Source organism: Chrysochloris asiatica, unplaced genomic scaffold, assembly GCF_000296735.1.
Source record: "Chrysochloris asiatica unplaced genomic scaffold, ChrAsi1.0 scaffold00256, whole genome shotgun sequence".
Lineage (NCBI taxonomy): Eukaryota > Metazoa > Chordata > Mammalia > Afrosoricida > Chrysochloridae > Chrysochloris > Chrysochloris asiatica.
Genome location: NW_006408774.1, coordinates 2,298,468 through 2,306,279, shown reverse-complemented (window position 1 = coordinate 2,306,279; position 7,812 = coordinate 2,298,468). Strand labels below are relative to the sequence as shown.

Below are 7,812 nucleotides of genomic sequence, written 5' to 3'. Positions count from 1 at the left end.
TCACAATTAGAATATGTTGAATGGTCATTGATCATCCTTTTTCATTTTCCAGCTTTTGCATGTATTTGGACAGGCACACCTAACTTTTCAATGAGACTTCTTTTGTTTCCAAACATTTTCATAAGATATTTTTCAGTAGATTTTCTCATTGTAGCACATTATTATTTTTTTTTTTTCTTAAGTGCTTCTTTCATGAATGTTGTTTGCTGTTACAAGGAGAACAAAATTCTCAACCATTCTGTACCATATTCAACAGAACCACCACTCGTCTGTCAGTTTGTTGTACTTTGGTGGCTTGTGAGTTGTAGTGCTTCTGGAAGTTATGACACGAGTATGGTGGACAGGTTCCAGATGAGCTCCCAGACAAAGACAGACTAAGAAGAAAGACAAAGGAACTATTTCCAAATATGTAGTCACTGAAAATATTATGAAAAGCAGAGAAACACTGTCAGATATAGTGCCAGAAAATGAGTCCCTCAGGTTAGAAGTCACTCAAAATGTTAATGGGAAAGAGCGGCCTCTTCAAAGTAGAGTTCACCATGTTGACACAAATGGAGTAAAGCCTTTGGGAGTAAAGCCCTCGGGGCCTTCATTTGCTGTTGGGGGACAATTCAAAATGAAGAGACACAGCTGTAATCTGACAACCATATGGTTTATTATACTGGGAATGATAAATTGAAGAGGAATGGTGTTGCATTCATAGTCAAAAAGAACATATCCAGATCAGTCATGAGGTACAATGCTGTCTGTGATAGGATAATATCCATGTGCCTACAGGGAAGCCCAGTTAATACGACTATTATTCAAATTTATGCACCAACCAATAAAGCTACTGAGGATGAAATAGAAGAATTCTACCAACTTCTTCAATCTGAAATCGATCAAACATGCAATCAAGATGTATTGATTATTACTGGGGATTTGAGAGCCAAGGTTGGGAACAAAGAGGAAGGAACAGTAGTTGGAAAATGTGACCTTGGTGACAGAAATGATGCTGGAGATCACATGATAGAATCCAGCAAAATCAATGATTTGTTCATTTCAAATATATTCTTTAGACAGCACAAGAGACGATTATACACATGAACCTCACCTGATGGAATACAAAGAAATAAAACTAACTACATCTGTGGAAAGAGACAATGAAAAAGCTCCATATCATCAATCAAAACAAGACCAGGGAGAGATTATGGAAGAGACCATCAATTGTTCATAAGCAAATTCAAACTGAAGCTGCAGACAATGAAAACAAGTCCATGAGAGGCAAAATATGAACTAGACTATATCACACCTGAATTTAGAGATCATCTGAAGAACACATTTGGTACATTAAACACTAAAGACTGAAGACCAAAACAGTTGTGGGACGACATTAAGAACCTCATACAGGAAGAAAGAAAAACGTCATTAAGAAGACAAGAAAGAAGGAAAAGGTCATAATGGATGTCAGAAGAGACACTAAAACATGCTCTCCAGCATAGAGTTGCAAAATCAAATGGAAGAAGTGAGGTGGTACAAGAGCTGAACAGAAAATTTCAAAGGTCAGCTAGAGAACACAAAGTCAAATATTACAACAAAATGTGCAAAGATCTGGAGTCAGAAGACCAAAAGGAAGAACACACTCAGCATTTCTCAATCTGGGAAACTGAAGAAAAAATTCAAGCTTCGACTTTCGTTATTGAAGGATTCTCTGGGTAAATTATTGAATGATGCAGAATGCACCAAAAGAAGATGGAAGTAATACACAGAGTCACTGAACCAAAGGGAAATGGCTACTGTTCAACTGATTCAAGAGGTACCATATGATCAAGAGCCAATGATATTGAAGGAGGAAGTCCAAGGTACATTGAAAGAATTGGCAGAGAACAAGGCACCAGTAATTGATGGAATAAAAAGTGAAATCTTTCAAGAAAGTGAGGCAGCACAGGAGGCACTCACTCATCTCAGCCAAGAAATTTGGAAGACAATTATCTGTCCAACTGACTGGAAGAGATCCTTATTTGTGTCCATTCCAAAGAGAAGTGACCCAACGGAATGTGGAAATCATTGGATAATATCTTTGATATCCCATATGAGTAAAGTTTTACTGAAGGTAATACAGAAACGGCTGCAAGTATACATTGACAGAGAATTCCAGAGGTTCAAGCTAGATTCAGAATAGGATTTGGAATGAAGGATATCATTGCTGATGTCCTATGGATCTTTGCTGAAATCATAGAACACTAGAAAGATGTTTTCCTGTGCTTTATTACTATGCAAAAGTTTTTGAAGGGGTGGATCATGGCAATCTATGGATAACATTGCAAAGTATGAGTATACTGGAACACTTAATTGTGCTCATGAGGAATCTGTACCTGGATCAAGAAGCAGTTGTTCAAACAGAACATGGGAACACTGAATGGTTTAAAACAAGAAAGATGTGTGACAGAGTTATATTCTTTCACCATATTTAGTCAACCTGTATGCTGAGCAAATAATCCGTGAAGCTGGGTTATATGAGAAAAAAGTGCCATCAGGATTGGAGGAAGACTCATTAACAACCTACAATATTTAGATGATGCGATCTTGCTTGCTGAAAGAGAAGAGGACTTAAAATATTTACTGATGAGGATCAAAGTACACAGCCTTTGTTATCGATTGCATCTCAATATAAAGAAATCAAAATTCCTCACCACTGGACCAATAAACAACATTCTTATCAATGTAGAAAAGATTGAAGTTGTCTACGACTTCATTCTTCTTGGATCAACTGTCAACACTCTTGGAAACAGTAGTCAAGAAATCAAATGTCATATTGCATTAGGCAAATCTGCTGCACAAGAGAACTCGATCGAAAGTGCAATGAACTTACTGCGCAGAGAGCGTCCCCTTTCACAGGAGTTTGGAAAGGTGGCAAAGGGGGCAGGAATTCAAAGGCAGAGAGAATGGCTTCTCCATTTCAAAATGGTCATACAAATGTTTAAATAATGGCACTAGGGCACCTTGGAAGAAAAGAACACTTTACCCAGAGTGGGTTCATTGCATAATTCTTTAGTAATATGTACAATTTTCAAGTAATGGAGGGGCTTGGAGATGACCTTTACTTTCAATGGGACTATCTATTTTTCTTGTCGCCCTCTGGAACTTCATGGGTTTCAGCATCACAAGGACACTTCTCCATACACTTCTGAGGGAACCATCCCCTTATTCTTGAAACACCGTCTATAAACTAATTGTCAAGAATTTTGTCTACATACAACTAGTACCGTAAGCTTCTTATAGCTAAAATGAACTCCCCTTTCCGTAGTCTTATGCCAGGCTCTTCCGTACAAGGGCTTGTAAAGAAGGGTTTGATTCCTTTATTCACAGGACAGCAGGTTCCACTGTAATCCTCTATGACTTTGTAGTGAACACTTCTGACTCTCTTATCTACCTTTTGTTTTGGCTGTTCTATTGTTAAGCTGTACTAGTGACAGCCTGCTCTTATTGGCCACTACAGTCCATCTCCTTCAGGGACCCCTGACCACGTAAATAGCTGTTTAAAGTTCTTCCATCTACTTCCCAAATCATAAGGAAAAATAAACAGTTCATCCAGATGATAATACTAAATTTAATCTTTAGTCTTCTCTTCAATCCATGATTCAATACAAGTTTTATTTCTGAAAATTATTTTCATCTGGATAAAAAACAGCATTCCAGCAGCTATGGTTGTTCCGATAGCTAATCCCAAGGCAAACAAGGTGGCAGCAAAGGCAGCTAATCCAAAAGGAACAATTGGAAGAGGGTCCCTCAGGGTTGTGCTCATGTCAATCTTGACCGTGTTCCACCAAAAGGACAGCTGATTGTAAGCTGTGTGTACATGGTCATAGTGAAAATACGAGCAGCATGAATATAGCCCAGTGGGGCTAGCAGGATAAACAGCATGAACAAAGCATGATTTCTGTAGTCACAACAGTTGATCCAAGGACAGTGATGGTCCATCTTCATCACACACCTATTGCACTTTCTGCAGAGATGCGAGCCGGGCGACTTGTACAATTGACAGACTTTACAATACTGCAGATACATGCTATCCTGAGAATTTTCCGGTTTCCATCCTAGAGGGACAAAGCCAGGTCCTACAAACATGGCATTGAAGTAATTAGAAAGAATTATGATTGTCCAGTTTATCAACATGATGAAATTCACGCTTCCTCCAGTTGTATGTAAGGGCCAATACCACAACACAGAGTCGTTCACGGCCACTGTAGAACATATCACTTTAACACCAAGGGCTATGAGGGGCCCCAGTGACACACTCTCTTTAATTCTTGGAGATTTTCAAACTTAATAACTGAGCAGAACACACCCATTTTGGTGCGGAAAGATTCCTTCTTATTTTTAAAGAAGGATGGATTTCCTTTTTCTGGGCACACATCTCCAGGTGCCATGAGTCCCCGTAGCTTCTGTAACTGTCATGCCTTCAAGTTACGGAATGTAAACGCAGGTTATGTCATCTTCATCGTTAATCACTCAAAGCTAGAAGAAACCAGTGACTTAATTTGAAATTCAACTTTAGTCTCGTCCCCGGTGCCTGCTCTTCAGCCATCACATTTCCGGGGTGGCCTGGGCTCACCCGGAACACATTTTCCCAGCTTCAGATAATTCCATCATAGCTCCTTCAATCTTGGGCAGCAGAAAGCTGATCCTGGTTGCTAGAGGCACAGGTTCCTTGGGGACTGGCTACATGTTGGGCGCCCCTCCACCCGCGCCCTTGAGGGGACTCTCCTGCTTAGGACCTGGGCGCAGCCGTAGTCCCGCCCTTCTTTATTCTTTTTGGGTTTTATTTTGCTCTCTGCTTTCTGGTACATATGAACAAGAACCCGTTGTTGTTGTTGTTGTCAGGTGCCATCGAGTCGGAACCAACTCATAGCGACCCCATGCACAGCAGAACGAAACAATGTCCGATCCTGGGCCAACCTCACTCCCGCTGCCACACTTGAGTCCATCAATGATGCCACCTGGCCAGTGCATCTCGTTACCGGTCTTCCTCTTTTTCTCTGACCCTCCACCTTACCCAGAATGATATCCTTCTCCAGCGACTGTTCTCTCAGGACAATATGTCCAAAGTATGAGAGACGAAGCTTAGCCATCCTGGCCTCCAAGGAGCACTCTGGCTGCACTTCTTCCAAAACAGATCTATTGGTTCTTTTGGCAGTCCCTGGCACTTTCAGTATTCTCCTCCAACACCACAACTCAAAGGCATCAATTCTTCTACGATCTTCCTTATTCACTGTCCAGCTTTTGCATCCATATGAGCCTATTGAAAACACCATGGCCTGGGTCAGGCGCACCTTAGTCCTCAAGCTGACATCTCTGTTCTTCAATACTTTAAAAAGTTCCTGTGCAGAAAATTTGCCCAATGCAATACGTCGTCTGATCTCTTGACTGCTGCTTCTGTGAGTGTTGATAGTTGATCCAAGAAGAATGAAGTCCTTGACAACTTCAATCTTTTCTCCATTGATAAGAATGTTGTTTATTGGTCCAGTGGTGAGGATTTTTGTTTTCTTGACATTGAGATGTAATCCATATCGAAGGCTGTGCTCTTTGATCTTCATAAGTAAATGTTTCGAGTCCTCTTCACTTTCAGCAAGCAAGGTTGTATCATGTGCAAATCGTAGGTTGTTAATGAGTCTTCCTCCAATCCTGATGCCACATTTTTCTTCATATAACCCAACTTCTAGGATTATTTGCTCAGCATACAGGTTGAATTAGTATGGTGAAAGAACACAACCCTGTCTCACACCTTTCCCAATTTTAAAACATTCAGTGTTCCCATGTTCTGTTAGAACAACTGCTTCTTGGTCTAGGTACAGATTTCTCAGAAGCACAATTAAGTGTTCTGGAATACTCATACTTCTCAATGTTGTTCATAGCTGCTCGAAGTTCTTTGGAAACCCTTTCTGAGCTGAGTGGTGTTTGAATGTTTTCTCTCCCCTGCAATTTTCCATGAGACTTCCTAGCAGGTTGTTAAAAATAATGAACCTTAAATCCCACTCTTTCAGGTACAGACCATTTATGTTAATTTTCAAAGCCTGTCTCTACAGGGAAATTTTCTGTATAGCCAAAAGTATTGCCTTCTAATCTCTTTTCTCTCAGGATCATTTACCTTCACCTCTCTGATGGCATTCATCACTCAAAGATTTTGAAGCATTGTTATTGATGTTGTTTTTGTTGAATTACATCTAATAAGTATCACCCACGTGAAACCATTTGTCCCTGGAAAGGATGATATACATTTAATATATTTCCACATGCCTACCATGATATTTATACATAACAAGTGCTCAGTAAATAGTGGTTTGTGTCAATAATTTGAAGTCCTTGTTGTTAATTGCCATTGAGTTGTTTCTGACTCAGGATTGTCTGTATAGAGGTGCCTGAGAGTAAAAAAGTAAACAAGGCCTCGTCATCTACTTTTGAAAAATTAGAAAGGAAAACAATTCTACTTTGATAAACATAGGTTGGCTATGAGTTGGAATCAATGCTACAGCAAACTTTACCATTTATTTATTTAACCTTTTTATTGTAAATCTGGGGTGGTTTACAGAGCAGATCATTCTCCATCCAACAATTTATAGGCATTTTGTTTCATATCTTTGATTTCAGTCCCTGCAATGTAACTTTGCTTATCCATTTTCTTTTCTGTGTTTCCTGTGTTCATTCCTAATCCAATTGTCCTTAGATAACTTCTGCCCTTTGGATCTCAAACGGTTGAATAGTACAAAGTGAGCACACCTCCCTTATGTTGTTGTTCCTCTTATAGACCTATCTAATTTTTTTGGCCCAAAAATTGAGTCATAGTGGGAGATGGTAGGTGAGTTCTTTTGCAGACTTGAATTGTAACTAAACATCATAGTTTTGGAGGTTTCACTAATACCCTTCTGATCAGTAAGATGATATTTTCATGATTTTTAGTTTGGTAGCACATTTTTCTCTCAATCTATGCAAGACCTTCTAATATGATCCCTTTAAAAGCAATTGTTGGGGGTTGATGGTGGATATGGTAGAAGTACAGTGAAGTACACCATCAGCAATACCACAGAATATGAAGTGAAGTGGGTTCAAAGGAGAGCTCCAAAACTGTGAAACACATATCTAGGAATATTCAAAAAGTTTGAAGGCTTATAGCTAGTGGAACTTATAGCAGAAGTAAGAAATCTTGTACTTTAGAATCTGCTGGGCTCAGCAGCCAGGTGCCGACAACGTAGGTGTGACCAAACAGCAAGACCAAATGAGGAAGCAAGCAGACCAAGGAATAAAGCCACAGGAGTCTTGGAGAAAAGGTGGACAAAATATGTTGATGGTTTTACTTTGTTCTGATTTCTTTTTGTTATATATTCATTGGCCCAACACTGTGTGTGCATCTCCATTCTGGAAACTAGAGGGGGTGCCTTATGTGAGTGAGTGAACAACCCCACCTCCTCCACTGGTGGGTTCTTCTGCCACGCATGCACACAGATACTCTCAGCATTTAAAGCTATAGTCAGCCAGCTCAAAATGGCCACAGCTGGCCCTAAACTGTTTATTTATAGAAACGAGGACAAAACAAGGGGTGTAGAGAGGGAGAGAGAGTTTAAAAACAAAACAGGCTGAAAATCAAATTCTGGAAGAAAAAAAAAAAAAAAACCAACAGTGGCATCTTGAAATTTCTCAGGTGGCCTTGAAGGCAAGAACCTGAAAGAGGATATTAAAATCAAACTCATAATAGGCTACAGATTTTTTTTTTTTTCCTTCTCTCCCACCACTCCCTTTTCTGTGATTATAGACTATAGTCTACAACCTAGTTTTGTT

General features: G+C 39.7%; 1 pseudogene; it reads right to left on the bottom strand.

Annotated features, from left to right (window-relative positions):
• Positions 1–3,094: 3,094 nt before the first annotated feature.
• LOC102817724 lies at positions 3,095–4,331 on the bottom strand (annotated as a pseudogene).
• Between the last annotated feature and the right edge of the window lie 3,481 nt (positions 4,332–7,812).